The 25,517-nt window shown below is 42.9% G+C and overlaps 1 protein-coding gene across 2 annotated transcripts in view; it reads right to left on the bottom strand.

Annotated features, from left to right (window-relative positions):
- Positions 1-19,894: 19,894 nt before the first annotated feature.
- Positions 19,895-25,517, bottom strand: part of ANKRD46 (ankyrin repeat domain 46) — a 76,873-nt gene continuing 71,250 nt past the window's right edge. The window contains exon 3 of one of the 2 annotated variants that reach the window (XM_071207945.1): positions 19,895-23,495. The gene's annotated coding sequence lies outside the window, so the exon portion shown is untranslated. Of the gene's footprint in view, positions 25,512-25,517 lie in introns of both variants that reach the window. The other variant, XM_071207943.1, reaches the window with a different exon arrangement.

Consider the following 25,517-nt stretch of genomic DNA (forward strand, 5'->3'; position numbering starts at 1 on the left):
GATAGTTGATTCACCTGCAGTTCTCTAACTAAAGCTTCTGTATGTTGCTCTTTTATTACCCACAATACTATCATTATCAATCATAACACTAGCTAGTGTTTACTGATAACTTGTTATAAATTCAAGGAATTGTTAAGCCTTTTTTACACACACAATCTCACTTAATTCTCATAACAACCCTATGAGGTAGGTACCACTGTTACCCTGTTTTAAAGATGGGGAAATGAAGGAAAAGGTGAGCAAGCTTGGGCATACAGCTTATAAATGGCAGAGTCAACACTAACCCAGTTCTGTATGACTCTAAAATCCATGTTCTTAATCACACCCTAAACTGACTGTCAAGGCAGGGCTTATAATAGAGAAAAGAAGTTCACATTTTGTAGTTGACATGGGTATGTGACACTCCAGAATCAAATGCACAGTTCTTTTTCATTCCAAGATCCCTCTCTTGTGGGATTTCTCCCTTGCCCAAAATGCTGGCAAGCACAGGACTGCAAATGGAGGGGGTAAGGAGGTAATGGACTGAAAGAATAGATTAAAAATGCAGAGCAGGGGGAAAGCAAGTTGAGGGAAGAAGGGAGCTTCTTGGGAAAGATGGAGGAACATCCTCTGAACCGTATGGAGAGGTCAATCTCTGCACAAAGGTTCCTCGGGATGAGGGATCATCCACTGTCTAGAATGAGGTTGTCTGTGATTCCAAGAGGACCAGCGCCTTGACTGTGAACCCCAACCACTAACACCTTAAGGGGGTGAGGAAGGCAGAAGTGGTCTGGTGAACTTCAGGGAGGGACATGGTCCATCCTATACTATTCTGGAATTTGTGGTCTTAGAGAAGTACATGCTTTTGAAAGGTTGACCAGACACCCCAGCCCTGTTTCCACTCTTAATAATCCTGCGGAAACTCAGAGAAGTCCCTCCCATCCACTCTATCTCCACCACACAGCAAAAGAATGCACACAGTAAACAGCCTGAGCTTGCTGCCAGGAGAGTTAAGGCTGTGCACCTGCTGCACCAAGGTCTCAGGTTACCAAGACTTCTTCCCCTTTGCCGATCCATTCTGCCAGGACATTTTTAGTGGCTTATAAACTTTAGCATAAATATTTAAAATCAGGTTAGCCTCATCAGAAATAAACAACGGCACACAGCTCGTGATAGACTAGAGCCTTGTGGAATATGTATGTTTGTGTTTCTTGCCAATTCATGAACCTTGGTGATTTATAAGTCCACATTCCAGGGGTCACTTTCCCACATCTGGCTGGCATAAAATTTAAACCAGCCTGAGCTTCATTCCCTGTAACCTAGCAGCTACCTGGACCCAGGGGCCAGTGTCCCCAAGGGCTGCTATGGGTTATAAATCCATGTGTCCAGGTTAATGTTTGCTTCTGTTTATATCTTCCCTGATAGGTGGCTGGAATTTACTTAATGATTGTGTTTCTCTGTAAAGTTAATCAATGTCTAAATAAGCCAATCTCAAAGCCACCAAGGAGGTGAAGTGAAGTTGGACTCTGAGGGTTTGTACCCAAGGGCCATGTCCCTGGGGTCAGAGAGATTGGGGAAGTTTCAGTGAGCTGTGGTGTGCCCGTGTGAACCCTGGGGCTCTGTTGCTCATTGGCTGTTGTACACCTTATGAAAAGTCCTTTGTCCAAACATAAGGGATACAACTCCAGAACACAATGTGACCTGGTCCACCTAGCATGCCTCACTACAGCCCTTTCTCTAGCCCTTTGTCACCTTAAACAGGGGCCTTCTCTGCCCCTTCATCATGACTTTCATCCTGGAGTTGTCAGCTGGCTGAAGGGGCTCCTTCATTCTTACAAATATACATTGAGCATGTACCAGTTCCAGGCCTTGGGGACAGGGAGAGGAAAAAAGGGCATCCAATCCCAGCCCTCCAGCTACTAATAGATGAGAAAAGAGAGACAAAAAGGCAATCACAATCCAATTTGCTACCTGCTACAGTAGGGAGTCTGACCAGGAGGTTCTGGGAGCTAAAAGGAGCAGCCCAATTTACAGACTTGGGGATTGCAGCCGGGGGGGTCTCTCAGAGGAGGAAAATAAAGTCTGAGCAAAAACCCAGAGGAGAGGGCAGATGGAGATTTGCCAGGCTGGTGGGTGTGGAAGGCTGCATAACATCTTCCAAAGATGTGCACAGCCTAATCCTTGGAACCAGTGAATGTTACTTTATAGGACAGAAAGCCTTTGCGGATGTGATTAAGTTAGGATCTTAAAATGGGAGATTACCTTGGATTATCCAGGTGCACCCAAAATATTATCATAAGTGTCCTTACAAGGTGGAAACAGAGGGAGATATGACCACAGAAAGGAAAACGTGGTGGGCTAATGGAAGCAGATTAGAGTGATGCGCTTTGAAGATGGAGGAAGGCGCCCTGAGCCATGGATTACAGGGACCCTCTAGAACAGGGGTTCTTAACCAGGGGTCTGTGAGCTTGAACTGAAATTCAGTAAAACATTATTCTTGTGGGGACATGTTGGCGTTGGTGTGATATATTTATTGAACAGCATAGTGTGGGCTTGGTAAGGGGTTCGTGGTTTTCACCATGGACTGGCCAAAGGTCCATGGGACAAAAAAGGTGAAGAACCCCTGGTCTAGAAGCTAAAAAGACACACAGAATTTCCCTCAGGGCTCAGAAGGAATGAGACCTGCTGAAGCATTTACTTTAGCCAAGTGAAGCTCATTTTGGACTTCCGACCTCCATAAGTGTAAGAGAAAAATTTTTTTATTTCTAGCCACTAAAGTTTGTCATAACTTCCTACAGTGTCAACAGGAAACCAATACAGTGAGGTGGGACTGGGAGAAGGGAGTGGTCCAGCAGGAGGGGACAGCCTGGGCAGAGGCAGGGCGGGGCTCATCTTCTGAATCTACAGCTGGAGCTCAGGGCTGGGGTCCCGGAGTGGAGAAAGAGGGTGCTGTGGTGAGAGTCCACAATGAGGAGGTATGGCAGGTCGAGATCCTGACCCCACCAGGCAAGCTATGCAATTGGGATTGCTTCTGAGGGCCCTGGGAGTCATTAAAAGCATTTTGAGCAGGAAGAACACAGGACCAAAGAGTTTTTGAGGAGCTCCCTCGGGCTAGCCTGTGGAGCCGGGAGTAGGATGGTAGAGGTGGCCCAGGGGGAGAGGCAGGAAGGCCTTAGGGAGGTGCAGCCGACCTTCAGACCGTTCTAGCGCTTCTAGAGGTTCTCTTCAGATATGTAAGTTCTCTGAAGTTTAACCCAGATCAGCTCCGGTTCACTTGGTAGATACTGAGTCAATCCTGACATACTGGAATATTTGAGTTTACTTTTTATGATACTACAAATGAACTTGTGTTGGGCTTGAGTTATTGGGAATATAAAATTAGGCTGTTGCAGGTGAATTTCCCCAGCTATACGTTGTGTAACCATAAAGGGAAATCTAAACAGTCTGGAAGAGCAGCTAGGCTTGGGACGGGTGGGCTGGGCCTGGGTGCCTCAGAAGTGAATGCATTTTTTAAGGTACTCAGATACGAATCTACTACTAATAATGTTTTCTGTCTCAGGACTCCTTACTCAGATGCCAAGGGCTGAGCCAGATTACAGGGTTTCTTGTACTCTTCTAGACACTTCTAGAGCTACAACAGTTAAAAACCTAAGTGCCTAGAAGGACTGGCCAAAACATGATAGAGAGTGGTGGGAGCTGAGGCCCACTGGAGAGTGCATGCCCTCCCTAAAGTGTTTGAATTCAAATATTTAGAAAAGTACATTTGAGATCCCTTTCAGCCTTCAGGCCAACTTGTGTAACTCTGGTGAAACAACACTTTTTCAAAATCATCCTACACTTACAGCCTTGCCAGGAGGCAGGAATCCACCTTTGTGACATATTTAAAAATTGATTTTGGGGGGAGGGAAAATCTGAGTGTGGCTGGTACTAGGATCTTCCTGGCAACAGGCCTAAGCAACTTGACAATACCAACTCTCATTTTCTGCCTCCAGGTGCACCAGCCAAGGTTTAGGTTAAGTTAAAGGAAAACAAACTAAACTACTTGGGAGAGGTCAATGGTTCAGAATATGAATTCAATTTTTGGTTATGTGGCCAAAAAGAAAAGCACTTGAGAGGATAGAATTTTTCTCAGAGGCAGTGGTAACGTTGTAACCCTTCAGACATAAATAAAAGCCAGTGAATGCTTCATAACAAGATGTCCTTATTTAACCAGGTGTCTGGGTGTCCTCCTAGCTCAGTGAATGGAACTCATAATCAACGTTTTCAGTCAAGCTCACTTCATTGAGGAAGCAAGAGGGATGGGTAGTGAGGGAAAGGGATGATAACTGAGTAAATTTGTGAACAAGGGGCCTGCGAACCACAATTTCTGGCTTCTGTTGATAGTTTTGGTATCTTCATTTTGCCTATCTATAAAATGGTGGTAATAACTCTGCTCTAAAACTTGTGCATTAACAAATTTACTAAGATGAGAAGTAAACTAATGTCTATAAAACCCAACACAATTTGTTTATATTCATTTGCCATGAACCAGGCATTCCTCTAAACTCTTTACATGTTAATTTATTTAAACCTCACAGCAAACCTAGAGGAACTTTGGGATCATTCCTATTTTTAAAGGTGGGGAAACTGAGGCACAGTAAGGACAAGTATTTTGGATTTGAACCCAGGAAATTTGGTTGCAGAGTCCAGTATTACCTACTATGGCATTATTATTTTCTGCTTTGCTAGAAAAAGAAAATCCTATTGATTGCCTGATAATTGTCTCTAAAAGCAATGAAGTAGTAAAGATGAAGTTCTGTTTTCCAGAAATTGTGTAATAGCTCATTTTGAGCTAACCCTCATGCAAACAGCAGTTATAAACTCTGGACAAAATACAAAAAACAAGTCTGTGAGGCCACCAAAGCATGACTGAAACCAGGCAGAAACTGGAGGGGAGTTTACTCATGGAAGAAGAAAATGGCCTTTGGTGAGTGTTCCAATTTTTTTTTTTTTTTTTTAATGCTTTTCACCTAACAACAGACCCCAGTCGCGTGTGCAGGAAAACTAGAATTTGAAAACAAACTAGCAATCTTGCTGACTTGAGGAATCAGAGAACAGAGTTTGGGGCTGCTATAGCAGCTACAAAGTGAGGATGGAAATGTGGAAAGAATAGAGCCAAAGAGAGGGCACCCCAAATTCTTCATATAAACTCTGCCCAAATCTCTGGCTGACTTCTGAACTAAATGTGTAGGGAAAACTCCAAGCAGCTGCACTAAAGCTAAAAGAATGAGACAGTTCAGCTGCTGCCCACTGTGGGGGATAAAGAGTTGAAAGTCTGGGTTCAGCCAAGTTATCAGTCTGCTAAGACAATAACAATAATAAAAATCAACCCTTTACTGGGGAGCAGATGTAGCTCAGGAGGCTGAGTGCCTCCTTCCCATGTATGAGATCCCAGATTCGATCTCTGATACCATTTTTTTAAAAATTTCTCTCCCCTTCACCACCCCCCCCCCAAGTTGTCTTCTCTCTGTGTCCATTCGCTGTGTGTTCTTCTGTGTTCACTGGCATTCTTGTCAGTGGCCCTGGGAATCTGTGTCTCTTTTTGTTGCGTCATCTTGCTGTATCAGCTTTCCATGTGTGCAGCCCCACTCCTGGGCAGGCTGCACTTTCTTTCGCTCTGGGTGGCTCTCCTTAAGGGGCGCACTCCTTGCGCATGGGCTCCCTTATGCGGGGGACACCCCTGTGTGGCACGACACTCCTTGTGCGCATCAGCCTGTGTGTGGGCCAGCTCACCACACAGGTCAGGAGGCCCTGGGTTTGAACCCTGGACCTCCCATGTGGTAGGCAGACATTCTACCCGTTGAGCCAAATCCACTTCCCTCTGGTACCTTTTAAAAACAAACACAAATGAAAAAAACAACTCTCATTGGGGAGCAGATGTAGCTCAGTGGTTGAGCATCTGCTTCCCATATATGAGGTTCAGGGTTCATTCCCCAGTACCTCCTAAAACAAAAGAAAACAAAAAAAACCCAACACTTTACTGAATAACATAATTGAATCTAGGGTCTATACAATGTATCATTCACAATGCTCCAATTCAAAATTATGAGCTGTATGAAGAAATAGAAGAATGTGACTCACACTCAAGAGAATAGGCAATTGATGGAGACAGACCCTGAGAAGACCCAGATGTTTGTATAAACAGACAAGGATTTTAAAGCAACTATTATAATCATGCTCAAGAATGTAAATAAAAATAGGCACATAATGAATGAAGATAAGAAATTTCAGCAGGTAAATAGAAACTATTAAAAAAAATAAACAACTTGAAATTCTAGAGCTGAAAAATAGAACATCAGAAATAAAAATTCAGCTGTTGGAGATAATAGAAGGAAGTGTCAATGCATCTAAAAATGAATCAACAGGAATTATTTAGTATGAAGAACAGAGAGAAATGAGATTAAAAAATAAATAGGGGAAGCAGACTTGGCCCAATGGATAGGGCATCCGTCTACCACATGGGAGGTCCGAGGTTCAAACCCCGGGTCTCCTTGATCTGTGTGGAGCTGGCCCATGCACAGTGCTGATGCGTGCAAGGAATGTCGTGCCATGCAGGGGTGCCCCCCCACATGGGGAGCCCCACACGCAAGGAGTGTGCCCCTTAAGGAGAGCTGCCCAGTGCGAAAGAAAGTGCAGCCTGCCCAAGAATGGTGTCACACACACAGAGAGCTGACACAACAAGATGATGCAACAAAAAGAAACACAGATTTCCGTGCCACTGGCAACAACAGAAGCGGACAAAGAAGAACACGGAGCAAATGGACACAGAGAACAGACAACTGGGGGGTGGGGGGAGAAGATAAATTTAAAAAATAAATGAAATAAACAGTAGGGTATGTAAATATATATATCAATAAAATTGCAAAAATTGAAAAAAAAATGAACAAATGATCAGAGCCCTGTGGGACAACATCAAGGGTCTGTTACATGCATTATTGGAGTTCTAGAAGGAAGAGAGATAATGGGGCATGAAAAACATTTGAAGAAATGGTGGCTAAATTTCCTCCCAAATCTGGTGAAAGATACATTATAGATGCAAAAATATAAGCAAATTCAAGCAATATAAAATCAAAGAAAACCATACCTAGGCACATTATACAGTCAATCCTCATTAATCACATATTCTGTATTTGTGAATTCAACTAGTGCCTAAATTTTTACTCTCTAAAAATACTCATATCACTTTTACAGTCAGTTGTGGACATGTGCAGGCACTAGCAGTGAAAAATTCTCAGTTGAGATCGAACAACCCTGGTTTAGTATTCATTAATTCAATGTTCATGTAGATTTTATAGAACTTAGCTACCATGAATAATAAGGATCACATGTATCTTTGTTGAAAACTAAAGATAAAGTGAAAATCATCTAGAGAAATATGGCATAGTATATGCAGGGGACCAATTATATAAATGACAGCTGATTCATTCATGAATGGCAGAAGTCAGTGGTGGAAGTGCTAAAAGAGGTACAGGGGAAAAAAAACTGTCAACCAAGAATTCCACATCCAGAAAAAAATGTACTTCAAGAAATGAAGGTGGCGGACTTGGCCCAGTGGTTAGGGCATCCGTCTACCACATGGAAGGTCCGCGGTTCAAACCCGGACCTCCTTGACCTGTGTGGAGCTGGCCCATATGCAGTGCTGATGCACGCAAGGAGTGCCCTGCCACGCAGGGGTGTCCCCCGCGTAGGGGAGCCCCACGCGCAAGGAGTGTGCCCTGTAAGGAGAGCCGCCCAGCACAAAAGAAAGTGCAGCCTGCCCAGGAATGTGCCGCACACACGGAGAGCTGACACAGCAAGATGATGCAACAGAAAGAAACACAGATTCCTGTGCCGCTGACAACAACAGAAGCGGACAAAAAGAAGACGCAGCAAATGGATACAGAGAACAGACAACCGGGGTCGGGGGAAAGGGAGAGAAATAAATAAATAAATAAATCTTAAAAAAAAAAAAAAGAAATGAAGGTGAGGGAAGACATTTTCAGACAGAACCAAATTACAAGAACCACTGAAGTTCATGTTGAAGAGCAATGATATCAGATAGAAAATTAGACCATTAGGAAGAAAGGAAGAGCTCCAGAAATGGTAAATATGTGAGTACATGTAAGAGACTAATTTCCTCTTAATATATTTAGGGCATATAAGAATATTTAGAACAAGAATTATAACATTGTATTGTAAAGTTTGTAACACATATATATGCAATATATATGACAACTATAGCATGAAGATGAAGGCAGTGAGTGGAACTATATTGTTGCAAAGCTCTTACAATTTTGTGATGTGGTACAGTATTGATGCTCAGTCGGCTGAAAAAATTAAAGGTATTTCTCTTAATCCAGAGCAGGGGTTCTTAACAAGGGGTTCTGGAGCTTAGATTGAAATTTTTAAAAAATCAACATTATTCTTGTGGGGACATGTTGGTGCAGGTATGACATATTTATTAAATAATACTCAGTGTAGTGTGTACTTAGTAAGTGTTCTGTGGTTTTCACCTGACTAGTAAAGGGATCTGTGAAACAAAAAAGGTTAAGATTCCTTGCCCTAGAGTATCTACTAAAAAATGTAAATAGGGATAGCTAAAAATCCAGTAGATAAATTAATGTGTAATTTTCAAAGAAAAGACAGGAAGGAAGAACAGAGGGACAGCAACAACAACAAAAAACAAAAAACAGATAGGACAAAACTAAAAACAAATAACAAGAAAGTGGTTCAAATGGGAACTATTGTGTTGTATATATGTTACCACAATAAACATTTTAAAAATTTAACAAAATAGCTATAAAACCAAACAACAATAATTACTTTAAATGTAAAATGACTACAACACTTCACTTAAAATCAAGAATTGTCAGACTGGATTTTGCTGTCTACAAGAATCATACTACAAATATAAATGCAGGCATAAGTTGTAAGTAAAAGGATAGGGAAATATATATTACACAAATTCCTTCATAAAATAGAGAAGAGGCTATTTCCTGGCTCATTTTATCAAATCATCATAACCCTGATACCCAAAACCAGAGAAGGCTATTATAATAAAAGTAAATTACACCACAATATTGTTCATGAATGTGGATGCATAAGACATTATTATCAAGTTGAGTTTATCCCCAAAATGCAAAGTTGGTTTATGATTCAAAAACAATCCATATAATTAACATTAACAGAATAAAAAAAGAAAAAAAGTAAGATGATCATTTCAATAGATACAGAAAAAGCATTTGGTGAAACTAAAATCTTTTCATAAAATAAAAACTCTCAGAAAACTAGAAATAAATGAGAACTTCCATCTCTACAATAAAGAACATGTGCAAAAAAACTTGCAGTTAATACCATACTTAATGGCAAAACTTAGAGCTAATACCAAAACAAAGAAACTTATAGCTAACATCATAAGAAATATCTAATGTTCTCTCACCATTTCTATTTAACCTTGTGCTGGAGTTTCCAGACAGTGCAATAAGGCAAGAAAAACACACACACACACACACACAAAGATTTGAGAGGATAAAGTACAACTGTCTCTTTTTTAAAAATAGACTATTCTTCCTCTGCCCTTACCCCTCCCCTTCCCTCTCCCTCCTTCCCCTCCTTCATTATGTTTTCCTTGTGTCCCTTGTTGCATCATCTTGTTGTATCAACTCACTGCACCTGCATCAGTTGGTGCTTGTATCAACTCACTGCACCTGCATCAGCTCGCTGTCTTTCTCATCTTCTTTAGGAGGCATGGGGAACCGAACCTGGGACCTCCCATGTGGTAGGGGGGAGCTCAATCACTTGAGCCACATTTGTTTTTGACAAACCAACAAAGTCCATGTTAACAGGACAAAACAGTCTTTTCAACAAATGGTGCTGGGAGAACTGGATATCTATAAGAAAAACAAGGAAAGGGAACCAACCTCACTCCATATACAAGAATCAACTTAAAATGGATCAAAGACCTAAATATAAAAGCCAGGACCCTAAAACTACTAGAAAAAAAGTCTTAAAGACCTTGTGGTAGGTGGTGGTTTCTTGGACCTTATACCCAAGCACATACAACAAATGAAAAAAATAGATAAATGGGGCCTCCTCAAAATTAAACACTTTTGCAGCTCCCAGGAGACTTTGTCAAAAGGGTGAAATGGTGGCTGACTCAGTGGGAGAAAATATTTGGAAATCACTTGTCTGATAAGGGTTTAATATCCAGGGCATATAAAGAGATATTATAATTTAACAATAAAAAGACAATCCAATTATAAAATGGTCAAAAGATTTGAATAGATATTTATCCAAAGAAGAAATACAAATGGCAAAAAAACACATGAAGAAATGCTCAACATCACTAATGACTAGGGAAATGCAAATCAAAACTACAATGAGATATCATTTCCCACCTATTAGAACGGCCACTATTAAAAAGCAGAACTACATGTGTTGGAGAGGATGTGGAGAGATAGGAATACTTATTCACTGTTGGTGAGAATGCAGAATGGTACAGCCACTGTGGAGGAGTGTTTGGCAATTCTTAAAGAAGCTGAATATGGACTTGCCACATGACCCAGCAATACTGGGTATATACCCAGAAGAACTGAGAGCAGTGACAAAAACAGACATCTGCACACCGATGTTCATAGCAGCGTTATTCATGATTGCCAAAAGTTGGAAACAACCCAGGTGTCCATTAACCAATGAATGGATAAACAAGAATAGCCAGAAATAGCAGCTATGTACAGCAGGGGAAAAAAAGAGAGATTGAGAGTTGGAGAATTTTCTTGTTTGTTTTTTGTTTATTATTATTATTATTGAAATAATGAAAATGCTCTAATAATGATTGACGTGATGAATGCACAACTATGTGATTATACCAAATGCCATTGATTGTACACTTTGGATGAATTGTATGCTTTATGAACAGGTACCAGTAAAATTGATTAATTAAAAAAAAAAGATCAATGGAACAGAACACAGAGGCAAGAAATAGGTCCACATTATGTAGTCATCTGATTTTCAACAGAGACACCAAAGCAATCCAATGGGGAAAAAGAAAAGTCTTTTCAACACTAGATATCCACGTGGAAAAATGAAATGAAACTTTTTCTACCTATACTCTACCCAGAATTAATTTGTGGTTAATAATAGACTGAAATATGAAAGCCATAATTATAAAAGCTTCTGAAGGAAAACCTAGCAATATGTCTTAACAACTTGGGAGTAGATAAAGTTTCTTAGATAGGTGTGGCAGAATATATAATATAGATGGCCACCACAATATATCTCATCAAACATGTCCGTCTTAAAATGTGACACTGCCATTTTTCCCATTTAGCGGTGGGGTTTATCACCTTCCCTTGAATCTGGTGGACCTTTGCGATTGACTCAACCAAAAGAATATGGCAGAAGTGACCTATGTGACTTCCCAAGCTAGGTCATAGAAATGTCATATGCTTGCATCTTCTTCTCTTGGAGAGCTCACTCGAAGAATCAGTGACCATGCTGTGAGGAAGCCAAGCAGCCGCCTGAGGGGCCACATATAAGTAGGTGTTCTAGATACCAGACCCAGCAGAGGTTCTAACCAACAGCCAGCTTTAATGCCAGACATGTAAGTGAGCGATTGTTCAGATGGTTCCAACCCACCTCCCCACCCCCAGCCAAAGAGTCACCCCCAGCCCTTCAAGCTTCTCCACCTGATGCTGCATAGAACAGAGACAAGTTCTTCTGGCTGAACCTTACCCAAACTGCAGATTTGTGAACAAAATGAATGATGGCTGTTATTTTACGGCATGAATATTGGGGTGGCTTGTTACTTGGCAATAGATAACTGGAACAATAGGACACTAAGTAATAACCATAAGGGAAAAGACAATAATTTGGACGTCATCAAAATTAAAAACATCTTCTCTTCAAAAGATACGACTTTTTTTTGAAGATTTATTTTTATTTATTTCTTTCTCTCCCCTTCCCCCCACCCCTCCCCTGCCTCGGTTGTCTGTTCTCTGTGTCTATTTGCTGTGTCTTCTTTGTCTGCTTCTGTCCGCTTATGTTGTTGTCAGCGGCAGGGGAATCTTGTATTTCCCCTTGTTGTGTCATCCCGCTGTGTCAGCTGCCCGTGTGGGCAGCGCCATTCCTAGGCAGGCTGCACCCTCTTTCCCGCTGGGCAGCTCTCCCTACAGGGTGCACTCCCTGTGCGTGGGGCTTCCCCACGAGGGGAACACCCCTGCGTGGCACGGCACTCCTTGCGCGCATCAGCTCCGCACGTGGGCCAGCTCCACACGGGTCAAGGAGGCCCGGGGCTTGAACCACAGACCTCCCATGTGGTAGGCAGACGCCCCAACCACTGGACAAAGTCTGCTTCCCAAAAGATACTATTAAGAAAATGAATAGGCAAGACACACACCAGGAGAAAATATTTGCAAAACATATATTTGACAAAAAAATCTATTCAAAATAAAAACGCAGACAACTCCATTAAACAGGGACAAAATATGTGAACAGACACTTCAGAAAAGAAGATACATTACTAGCCAATAAGCACATGAAAGATTGCTCATCATTAATCATCAAGGAAATGTAAATTAAAACCATGATGAGGTACCATTACACACCCATCAGAATAGCTAAAATTAAGAAGACTGAAAATTCTAGAAGTTGTACGGATAGCAAGCAATTGGAATTTTCATATGCTATTAGTGGGATTATAAAATTGTTCAATTACTTTGGGAAAAGGTCTAGAAGTTTCTTATAAAACTAAACATACACCTACCCTATCACTCAGCAAGTCTACTCCTAAGTATTTAACTAAGAGAAATGAAAACATATGTGCACAAAAGCATTGTTCAAAAATGTTCATAGCAGCTTTATACATAATAGCTAAAAACTGGAAACAACCCAATGTCCATCAGCAAGAGACTGGGAGCACAAAATATGCTATAAGCATGTGAATGGAATATAATCAGCAAGGAAAAGGAATGAACGAATTCAAGCAGCAAAAAGGAAGAATCTTGGAAGCATTATGCTGAGTGACAAAAACCTTACACAAAGAGCATAAACTGTACGATTTCATTTATATGAAGTTCTAGAAGAGGCAAAACTAATCTAAGGTGCAAAAGAAACTCAGAACAGTGGTTGTCTCTAGGGATGTGGGTGGAGATTGAGTGGGAAGAAGTAGGAGGGAACTTTCTGAGGTAATGGAAATATTCTGTATCTTGATAAGTTTTGGGTTACACAGGTGTATGCATTTGTCATAACACATTGGTTGGTATATTTATGATTTGTGCATTTTGGTTTTTGTAAACTTTACCTGAGAAAAGAAGAACCATCCACAAATACTGAACATGATTCCAATGCCTTTTGTTCAATACCAGTGATGTGGGTGATGAGAACTCTAGCGCCTGTACTTGGCAGTGATGACAGGGCCATCTTCACCTGCTTGTTTGTAAGGGGTTTACCCAACAATGGTTCCTGCTCTCAAGTCACTTATGGTTCCTGCCCATTTTCTGAACTTGGTTCCTTAACCTCCTAACTGTGCTTTTTATTAAATTTCTTTTCTTCTCAATTCAGTCAACAACTGTTTCTGTAGCTTGCAACTGAGTTACCTGACTAAATGACTAAAACAAGTAGATTTATACTATACATTCATTCAAAATAAAGAAAAATTAAACACTTAGGATTCAAGGCGTGACCTGTAATCTACCCTGCAAAAATTTTCCTAGCCATTTAGGTGGGTGTACTTGCTTTTGTGGCCCCCTGTGTTGTTCTCTCTTTCCTGAGGACTTGTCTTCGCTTTCTACCCAAACTGTAAACTTCTGGAGGTCAGGTGCTGCTTTGTGTACCTCTTATCTCTCAGCAGAGAGCCTGGCCTGTAGTGGATGCTTAATAAATGCTTAATGATTGACTAATGAAGGTGATTTGCTTCCCACTAGCATGATTCCCTTCATTTCCCTGTGCGTGTTATGTGCATTTTCTAGGTATAGCAAGATTCCATTCATTTTTGGCTGGGCCTCTTGTCTGAGGACTCATTAAGCCTTCTCTGATTTCCTTTCGGTCTTTGATTTATGAGTAAAATTCTTTTATCTTTATGATTTAAGTTTTCTCCCAACTCTGTTCAAATCTTTCTCACCATGGCTCATGGGCTCCCTCCCTGAATATCTCAGAACTCTGTATCCTCCCTTTTGCCTGAGATTCCAGATCCAGGTTAGACCCAGAAGGGGGATGGAAAAATCAGAGACCTTCTGAGACGCAGAAGTGAGTCTCCTGGTTGGGCATACCCACTCACCTTGGGCAAGTGAGAAAGACCAGTCCCACTCACTGGCTCCCACACTGTCCCGCACAGACCTGAGGGGCCAGAAGTAGTCAGAAATTACCCAGGATCCCACTGAGCAGACCAACGGGGCATTGTCAAACATGTTGTTTGTTCACTGGGACTTGGCCAGGACCTTTGATATGGTACAGCCTCTCCCCATGACACTCATGGGAGTCTGACCCCCTCTAGGAGTTTACCAGCTACCCAGGGAGTATGAACACTGTCAACGTGGCTCTTATCCCAGAGACCAAAAACTAAAACTATGCACAGAAGTCCTGTCTGTTTAAGCCCCTGTCAAAGCACTCAAATTCAGCTTTATTTGCTTATCAATATTGGCTCTTTCTTAGAAATCTCACCTGCAGTGATGCCTGCTTGTCCTGAGTCATACCAAGGGCATCTCTGCCCAGCTGAGAATCTATAAATTGTGAACATGAACAAAGCAGCTTCTTCTTCCTCTAGTAAGTGGTAATACCATGTGTAAACTGAAGCATCAGTCTCCTCTGCCTTCCATTTTGCAGATGTGGCCTGGACTTGGGACCTCATCAATTGAGCCACTATTGGGGATAGATTGAGGGTTTACTATGTGCCAGTGGGTGGCTCGAAAGAACTATGAGAGACATGGCCCATGTCCTCAAGTGTATTAGTTCAGTTCAACAAATATCCACAGAATGCCCTCTTAGGCAAAATAGGACAAGCCAAAGCGCTAAAACCATGGAGGATTCTTGGTCTGGAACTATGAGGTCAGTCCAAGGAGAGTCTCTGCCACTGTGGTAGGAGGGCCCAGGACCTCCACGGTATTCTGCTCAACCTTCAGGGTGGAGGTGCCAAGATGACAGCATCCTGTGCCAGATGCCTGACCACAGCTCAGTCATTGAGACAGTGCTTGATAAACATGCAGATTCCCAGGCCCCTCTTTCAGAGGTTCTGGTTCAATAGGTGTGGGGATGGGGCCAAGAACCTGCATGTTAACAAGTGCTGGAGGTTCTGATGCAGGTGGTCCACATCTGGAGAAGTGCTGCCTTAAACCTTCACCTCTCAGAGGCATCAGGTATGTGGTGGGCAGAAAAATGGCTTCTCCAAGGCCCATGTTCCAATCCCTGGAACCTGTGAATATGTTACTTCCATGGCAAGAGAGGCTTTGCAGATGTGACTGAGATGGGGAGATTGTCCTGGATTATGTAGGTGGGCCCAATGTAATCACAAGGGTCCTTGTAAGAGGAGGCAAGAGGGTCAGAGTCAGAAGAAATGGGATGATGGAAGCAGGGGTTGGAGTGATGGGGCCCTGAGCCGAGGAATGTGAGCAGCCCCTGGAAGCTGGAAAAGGCAGAAGGAACTTGGCCTTGCTAACATCTTGATTTTAGCCTTGTAAGACCCATGTTGGACTTCTGACTTCCAGAATTATAGGAAAATATACTTATGTTGTTTTTAGCCATTAAATTTTTGGTTATTTCTTACAGGAGCAATAGGAAACTAATGCATGGTATAAAATGTTCACCTAATCTCCCAAGCTGTACCACAAAGCAAAGGTAGTGATCAATCATTTTTGGCCACAGCAACTAATGATTGAATTCACCTGGTGTTTCTACACTCACCAACACTGCAAGGACAAAGTACGCCCACTTCTTGCTGGTTAAAAGCTCCTATTAACTAATAGGGAAGGACTGTTTGTCTCCAGCACTATAAAGCAATATAGTGAGGTTTCTGTTCCCTTTGAATTCCACTTGTTTCATGCTGCAGAAAATCTAGAGTTTTTGCCCTGGTAGAAGACTCTGCTTAAGGCCTACTCTGTTGGCCCCATTAATAGCCCACCCCAAGGTAGAGCTCAAGGAGTTCACTGTGGGTTCATCAGAGGAGGCTTGACAGAAGAGCCCAGACTTGAAGGAGGGCAAATAAGCCCAGGTGGAAAGGGACAGTTCAGGAATTCCAGGCAGGAACAAAACAGAAATGAAGGTTTTGATGGGAATGACCCTCCTCGCCTGTGAAGGCACTAGCATCAGGCAGCACACGGGGGCTTCCTGACTGGCGGGGAGAGGAAGACAGTAACAAGGATTTTGAGCTCTAAGGACTAACCGTTCTGCAAGATTACTGATGGGGGTGGGAGCCAGGAAGAAGGAGCCTGGGGCCTTGAGGTCCAGACCCTCAGGTCTTAACATGCAGGAAACAGTCCAGCCACTGTACTCAGGACAGTCCAAGCTGGCGAGGATGATGGCAGCAGGAGGTTCTCCCAGGGAATCTGGAGCAGAGATCAAGGCAGTGGGACTGTCAAGGTGGAGAGAAGACAACCAACGCTGCAAATGGGGACTTGCTAAAGACACACACCAGAGTACCAGCAAGATCTTAAGCCCTGAGACCTGGAGTGATGGTGTACGCGGGACAGCAAGGTCAGTCTGTGGGTTAACAGGAGGTAAGCTCTGATTGGGACGAACTCAAAGCAGGGCAGGCGGTAGTGGATAGGATCATCCAGCATTAAAGCTCAGAGGAGTTTGAAGAGGAGCCAGAGATGAGGCTGGGACGCTTACAACCTAGCTTTTGTATGAGCAGAAGTTTTCTGGGGCATAGTCTCCATCAGAGCCCCCAAATTCTGTCACTCTGGGCATAACTCTGCTGACTCTCGTATCTGAGAGGCTGGCCAGGGTGGGCGGTGACCAGGTGTCAGTTTATGGACCTGGTTTTAGGTCCCACCTGAATTCCCAGTGGGGAAGAGTGAAGCACAGCCCCTGGCCCACAGGATGAGGGAAGGAGAGGCTGAAGTTCTGGGGGCTCTTAGGAGCCTCTGCGGTGATCTAGCTCTGGATTCCTTGGATGGGGTGAGGGGTGCAGCTGCAGTGGGAATCCTCCTTCTCACCAGCAGTGGTCAGAATCTGCTACAAGACCAGGTGGGGCACAGGGCCTGCAGCTGGAAAGGGACAGAAGACGTTTCCAGAGGTGACTGGAATACCAGGCGCATGCTGGAAGTTAGGATGGATGAGGCAGGTTAGGAAGGGCTTTTTCAGCTCAGTTGAGAAGACTGGGTTACCCCCCAAAAGGAAGGGAAGTTCCAATGGAAATACCCACTCAAACCATAATGCTGCCTCTCTTCTGACTGAGCTTTAATCCTGCCCAGGAATGCCTGTTGCCACTTGCCTCCCCAAAGATAGGGTACTCTTGGAGAGCAATACCTGTCAGGATTAAGGTAGAGAGTACAAGGCCACTGTGATTAGAATGGGCACATACAGGCTGAGACTGGGTGGGTCCCCATAGCCCCAGATCCAACTCTTCCTGGCTTCCCCCTCTCTCGCTTCTAGCAATCTGCATTGCTAAGGTTCAGCATGCCCAGAGGTCAAGGATCAGAAACTAAGCAAGGGTTTGAGATAGCAGAAGCTTTCTGCCAGCCTCAACTGGACTGGGGGTGGAGGTACAGGACCCTTGTGTCAAGGGCCATAACCCCAAATCTGATCCTATTTTCCATTAACAGTATCATTAAGGCAAATGTGTCTGAATGGGATCCAAATAACCTATCCAAAGAGTAAAATCACAAGGTGGATATTGAGCTTCAAACTCTGAGATGTATTTGTGCTCAGGGAAGATGTTTGCTAATGTTTGGTTTTTATCTCCCTTGGAGCTGGTACACATCAGTGAGGCCTGGGGATAATGAATAACAGCATAGATAATAAATTTTAAAACAAATAAAAACTCAGAGAAAGCTAATGAAGACCAGTAGTAGGATATGGCATTTGTTACTAAGATGGCAATAAGAACTCTTTGGTGAATAGATTCTATTATCTGCTTCTTAGAAGGAGTAGGTGGCTATAATTGATTATATTAGTTCCAGAGATAAAATCCTCAATTCTTCACATTGCCAGGGAGACAACCGGGACAAGTAGAAAAGTATGGGAGGGTAGAATTGGGAAGAAGAAAGTGGCCTATGGCAGAGGCTGTTGGTGTTCCGCTAAAACCCAGTATTCTCTTCTTGATGGACAAAAGCCAGGCAATATTCCCCAGCTTCTCTCTTGCTCTCAAGGGTGGCCATGTAACTGAGAGTAAAGGACTTTCAAGACTTGCAGCGTGCCTCCTCCATGTTCTCTTTCCCCTACCACTGGCGTGGTACAGAAATGGCAAGGAATTCTGGGATAATGGCCACAGCTGGAAGGAGCCTGGGCGGCACTGAGTCACCTGGAGAGTACAGCCACGTTCCAGGGCTGACCTAGAACTTCCACCCTGGAATGTTATGTGATCTAGAAATGCACTTCTATTGTATTTAAGTCAATACATTTGAGTCTATTTGTGACTGTGGTTTAGCCAAACTAACTAAAGCAAAGATAATTCAGTATGCCTGCCACAGGAATTCTGGAGTAGGAGATAGTGCCCCAGAAATGTTGCTTTTCATGAAAGCTCATTCCTAGGGCTTCTGGGAGAAATGATAAAGAGGACACCTGGACTGAAGGTCAAGACCAGGATACCAGAATTAGGACACTGAACAAAAGGAGGGGTGGGCTAACCCTTTCAAGAGGCAGGGAGTGTCTGGGTGAACAGGGCTCTTCTGGACCATGCCTGGGGCAGTAGAGGAGAGACTTCAAGTGTGATGCATCATTCAAGACGCTCCCTGAAAACTGGGGTCAGGTTCTTCAGTGGAGGGAAGCAGAAGTTAATCAAACAACCAAGCAACCCACCCACAGCAGGCTTCCTTAGGGGAGCTTGGTAAGAATGGTGAGCCTTAGGAAGGGCTATCAGCTTAGCCAGGAGTACAGTACTAGTGGCCTGAGGCACCAGGGCACCTCTCTTAAATGGGTGGAAGCCGCTAGGGCACTGCTGAGGGTGTCACTGAGGCCCCACTGGTGAATGTGAATGGCTCATTCAGTGGTACAGAAGCAGCTGGCTTCAGTGAGACCCTCGCACACACTGCAAGACACTGTAAAGAGTGGTGACAGGCTCATCCACCGCCTCGTGAGAAAGTCACAGGACTCGAGGGCTTGGAATCCGAGGGACTTGCCCCTCTGTTGAAACACTTACCCTTGTTTATCTCCAAGACTTTGTGACCTGAAGAGTACATAGTGCATTTATTTATTTATTTAAAGATTGCTGGGTTTTTGTTGTTGTTGTTTTTTTAAGATTCGTTTTTTTATTTCTCTCCCTTCCCCCCCGCCCCGCCCCCAGTTGTCTTCTGTGACTGATCAGTGGCATCAGGAATCTGTATTTCTTTTTGTTGCGTCATCTTGCTGTGTCAGCTCTCCATGTGTGCGGTGCCATTCCTGGACAGGCTGAACTTTCTTTTGCGCTGAGCGGCTCTCCTTACGGGGTGCACTCCTTGCACGTGGGGCTCCCCTACGCGGGGGACACCCGTGTGGCAGGGTACTCCTTGCGCGCATCAGCACTGCGCATGGGCCAGCTCCACATGGGTCAAGGAGGCCCGGGGTTTGAACCGCGGACCTCCCATGTGGTAGGCAGATGCCCTATCCATGGGGCCAAGTCCGCTTCCTGATAATATATTTAAATAAGTGTTAAATCAGTCTGTCAGTGGCATTCCAATGATACTTATATGTATCTGCAAAGATTAAGAATCAGTAGAAGGACATTTTCAAACTGGAGAGAGAAAATGAGACAGTTTTCTCCAAACTATTTCTCAATAAATATTTATTTAGGTGTTACAATTATGAAGAAGGACTGACTCCTGCCCTGTTAAAATAATACACTGTGAATGTGGTTTTCCAAATTATAGGTATGTATGTAGAAAAGAGGAAGGAGTAATTCAATAAGAAAATGACATTGAAGGAAGAAAAGAAATAAAATATATTAAAACTAAGAATTCAATAATGTGTATAATGAGCTTCATTATATTCCAGGATTATTCCAAAATTTTACTTTCAACTTTATTGACATTCTAAATGACTTAGCTTGATATAAATGAGATCTTTGTGCATACTCAGCAGGGACTGGAAGAGATGGTTCTTTAAAACCCACACATTTATTTCCCTGCCCTGGAGAAGTTGCAAAACAGGCAATTGGCAAAGAATCTGGGCTGGGCACAGATGCTGTGTGTGCCCAGCCAAGAATGAGCAAGGACAGAGAGCCAGAGCCAGTAGGGATGGGAGGGGATGCTGGATCATGAGACCTTTGTATGTATGAGCTACTTAGGTTTCCTAGGGCTGCCATAGTAAAGGGCCACAAACTGGGAGGCTTAAAACAACAGAAGCTTCTCTCACAGTGTTGGAGACCAGAAGTGCAAAATCAAGGTGTTAGTAGTGTTGGTTCCTTCTGGAGACTCTACAGAAAACCTGTTCTATGCCTCTCTCCTGGCTTCTGTGTGGTTGCTGGCAATCCTTGGCGTTCTTTGGCTTATAGACACATCACTCCAATCTCTGCATCTGCTATCACATGGCATTATCTGTGCCTGTGTCTGTGTCTTCACATGCTCATCTTCCCTCTGTGTCTGTCCCATGTCCAAATTTCCCTCCTTTTATAAAGATACCAGTCACTGTATTGCATTAGGACCCACCCTAATCGAGTATGACCTCATTTTAACTTAATTACATCTGCAAAGACTATTTCCAAATAAGGGCACATTGACAGGTTGTAGGGGTTAGGACATCAACATATCTTTTGGGGTTATGTATTCAACTCACAACATGAGGTCTCTTGCTCGTATTGGAAGAGTTTCAAATTCCCATAACTACTTAAGCAGCCACATTAAAACATAAAACTTCCAAAGCAAAATGTAATTTTAAAGTATCTGCTAGACTTCCTGTTGACCAAGATGACTGTCCCCCAAGAAAACCTTTGAACAACTATCAAAAACTAGCAGAGCCATCTTCCTCAAAACTCTGAAAACAATTAAAGCTTGCAGTAACCGGGCAAGTGCCAAATCAGGAAAAGGCAGCTTGAAAAATGGTAGGTGAAACCTATGGAGCCCTTACCAGCCCCTCCTGCACTCCTTCCCTGGTGCAGTGTGGGGCCAGCCTGCACTTTCACTGTGGAGCCCTGGCCCTGTGCAGAGGGAGCAGGGTGATCTCTGTGCACCTACTAGGGTGTCTGTATGTCATTGCCAGTCCATCAGGTGGAAGCCTGAGAGAATGAACTAGGAAACTTTTTTCCTAAATTTGTCCTAATGGCAGAGAAGCAGCTTGCAGACAGGTAAAGCAGTGAAAGAAGTAATTGTCAAAGTGGCCTGGAACAAAGGACTACCTGCATTAAGTCTTAACAATAGCGCACCCACTAGGGAGTGAAAGTCTATTTCAAAGGGGGCAGAAGGGGCAGTCATATTCCTGTAAACTGGGAATTCCTAAGGTCACCAGCAAGTACCAGCCCAAGGCAAGAAGCAGGTTCCACCTACACTCAGGTAAGACAGAGAGGGTCCTGCATTTCTCATTTGCCTCAGGCTGATCTTCTTGACAGAAGGGCTAACTTTCAAGGAGACCATCAACTATTGCAGAGCCACTTTGGAAAGACTGCAACGTGCTTTTTGCTTTGTTTGTTTTTGCTAGTTCGCTGGTACTCAAGGTCATCTCTGTCATATCACTAGCTGGATACAACTTAAGGAACAGATAGCTCAGGGACTAAATCACAGACATTTAAAATATTAAATTGTACAATGTGTTAACAAAATATTACTAGACAAAGAAAACAGGAAATGATGGCCCATGCAAAGGAAGAAGAAGAAAAAATACAGTGAAGACCTGACTGTGGACATACCAGACAAAGACTCTAAACAAACAAACAAAAAACTCCTCAGTATGCTTGAGGAGATAAAGGAAAACACAAAGAGCTAAAGGATATGAGGAAAACAGTGAATGAACAATATGAAAATCTCAGTAAAGAGATAGAAAGTTTAAAGAGGAACCAAAATAACTGAAATAAAAAATTCCTTAGAGGGTTTCAAGAGTAGATTGGAGCTGGCTGTACAAAAAAATCAGTGACCTAGAAGACAAAACAATTGAAATGACTCAGGATGAGGAGCAGAAATAAAAAAGAATAAGAAAAAGCAAACAGAGCATGAAAGATACCATCAAGTATGCCAATATATGCATTATGGGAGTCCCAGAAGGAGAAGAAAGAGAGAAAGGAGCAGAAGGAATATTCAAAGAAATAATGGCACAAAACTTCCCAAATTTAACAAAGACATGACTAAGCACATTCAAGAAGTCCAATCAATTCCAAACAGGATAAACTCAAAGAAAACCATTTCTAGACAAGGACAGAATTCTGAAAGCTGCAAGAGAAAAGCAAAAAGTTATGTACAAGATTAAATGCTGATTTCTCATCAGAAACAATGGAGGCAAGAAGGGAGTGGGATGAAATATTTTAAGTACTGAAAGAAAACAATTACCAGCCAAGAATTTTATATCTGTTGAGACTTTCTTTCAAAAAATGAAAGATTAAGACATTTCCAGATAAAAAAAGGCTGAGGGTGTTTGTCACCACTAGACCTGCCCTACAAGTTGTGCTACAGGGAGTTCTTCCAAGTGAAAGGAAAGGGCACTAAATAGTGAATCGAAGTGGCATAAAGAAATTAAGAAAATGAGATGAAGCGTCTTACTGCCAGAGGCCCCAGCCCCACTGAGAAATGAGTAAACTGTATTGGTATACATGTAACCCACTGTGCCAAGGCTCACCAGGTATGGAACACTGCTCAAGGGTACTGTTCTGTTTATCTATGGGAATAAAGTGTTCTTGAAGATTAAAAAAAAAAGAAAAGAAATAAAGACCTCTAGTAAAGGTAACCACATGGATAATTATAAAATCTCATACTATTGTATTGTAATTTTGGTATGTAACTCCACTTTTAATTAATTAATAATTAATTTTTGTTTCTCTCCACTTCCCCCACCCCAATTGTCTGTTCTGTGTCTATTCGCTGTGTGTTCTTCTTTTGTCCACTTCTGTTGTTGTCAGCGGCACGGGAATCTGTGTCTCTTTTGTTACGTCATCTTGCTGCATCAGTTCTCTGTGTGTGCGGCACCATTCCTGGGCAGGCTGCACTATCTTTCACGCTGGGCAGCTCTCCTTATGGGGCGCACTCCTTGTGTGTGGGGCTCCCCTACGTAGGGACACCCCTGTGTGGCATAGCACTCCTTGCGTGCATCAGCACTGTGCATGGGCTAGGTCCACATGGGTCAAGGAGGCCCAGGATTTGAACCGTGGACCTCCCATGTGGTAGACGGATGCCCTATCCACTGGGCCAAGTCCGCTTCCCTGTAACTCCACTTTTTACTTCTTAGAGGTTCTAAAATGCAAATGCATAAAAAATGATAAATCTATGGTTTAGATATATAATGTGTATAAGTTAACAAGAACAATAAAAAAGTTGAGGGGGTGGAGGAGTATAGAAACGAGTATGCTATTTAAGTTAAGTAGGTATCAAATTGAACATGATTGTTAGAGATTTCAGATGTTAAATTTTAGCCCCATGGTAACCACAATGAAATATATACAGAAAGAGATAAGAAGGGACTCAAGTGGTATAATAGAAGAAGTCAAATAAATATGAAAGTAGGCATTAATAGAAGAATTGAGGGTCAGGAAATATATAAGACTTACAAAGACAGATAGCAAAATAAAGAATCAAGTCCTACATTATCAGTAAGTACTCTAAATGTAAATGGATTAAACTTTCCAATCAAAGGCAGAGATTGGCAAAATGAAATTTAAAAAAAAGCATGACCAACTATATGCTGTTTACAAGAGATTCACCTTAAATTTAAAGACATAAGTAGGTTTAAAGTGAAAGGATGGAAAAATATATAACTTGCAAGTAATAATCAAAAGAGAATGGGGTAGCTATACTCATATCAGATAAAAATAGACTTTAAGTAAATAATTACTATAAGGGACAAAGGTCACTATATACTGCTAAAGGGACCTAACAATTATAAATATATGTGCACTAACTGACAGGGTCCCACAATACATAAAATGTTATTTGCTAATTAAATTTTGCCCTTTCTGTTATCTGGTTTAAGCCTCCAAAGTCTAAATCTAATAATTTGAGTGGCTAATTCAGAGCTGACAGTGCAGTTTCAGAAGTCATCCCAGTTGTTTCATTTGTGCTAATATGAGAATTAATGCAAGTCTCCAGTGATTGGGCAGAGGCCTGGCAGGTAGGGAGCCAGTGGGGGTTGGGGGGATGTGTGGGAATGGGGCAGGAAGCTAGACTCAGAATTCTAACCTCCTATGAAAGGCAAGGCTTGCATTCTGGAACACGGCCAATTCAGCTGTCCAAGCTCTGGTCTTGAGTTCCTCATGCCCCTTTCTCTTGCCTCCCCACCAGAAGACACAGTGAGAGAAAGCAGGGATAAGATGGAAAGGGGGGATGGTACAGTGGGGAAGCGCACTGGTACTGGGGACAACAGATCTGGGCTGGAATCCCAGGTCTCCATTTACTGTGAAATGGGGCTAGTTATTGTACTCCATGGGGCTCTCAGTAGAATTAAATGAAATGTTAGTTATAAGTTACATTGCCTGGCCCATTGAAAGTTTATTAAATACTGTTAGTGCTATTTTGAACCCCTTCATCGTGGGTTTTGGCAAGGAATAAATCAAAGGAGAGACTATGTATAAATACTTGCTAGAGACAGGTGATTATTTACACATAAGAAATGACAGGATTATGATTACAATGTTCTGTTATATTGTATATTGTATATAGTCAAGACACAGCAGAGGACAGATACGGATGCTCAAAAAAACCCATGGATGAATTCCTTCTTGGTTCTATTCATGAAGGTTGCAGTTCTAGGGGGAAAAAAAGTCTGCTGAAAAAGTAGTTAGCAGAAAATTCCATGTGGGCTGTATGCATTCTGTAATATGGCTAGGCTATGAGGGGGTTGCCATCCACTTAGGTTACTTTTCTGGAGCTGGTGTTCTCAGGCTTAGCTTGCTCTCTCCCTCCCTGGCTGGATTCTGCTGCTCTCCCCAGTGAGTGCGTCTTTTCAGAGTACAGTGGACGACTTCACAGATGTGCAGCCAGCTGCTTTCAGTTTCCACGTGGGGACCCAGCAGGTGGTCATGACCCAGGCAGGGACTCACAGGCCTCCCTGGTGACCCGCTGTCTTGACCATTGGCCCCTGGGGGCAGAGATGACCGCAGCTCTCTGGACAGGTGGGGACCGGCCCACTCTGCCATTTCTGGCTTTGCTTTGGTGATGCGTAGGAAGCAGAACCGGGGATGCCTGAGTTCAAACTCCTACCGGTGTGGAGGGCTGCCACGACCCGCTGATTGCCCAGGGAGGCCTTGTTCAAAGCTGGTT

Source organism: Dasypus novemcinctus, chromosome 14 (genome assembly GCF_030445035.2).
Source record: "Dasypus novemcinctus isolate mDasNov1 chromosome 14, mDasNov1.1.hap2, whole genome shotgun sequence".
NCBI classification, from domain to species: domain Eukaryota; kingdom Metazoa; phylum Chordata; class Mammalia; order Cingulata; family Dasypodidae; genus Dasypus; species Dasypus novemcinctus.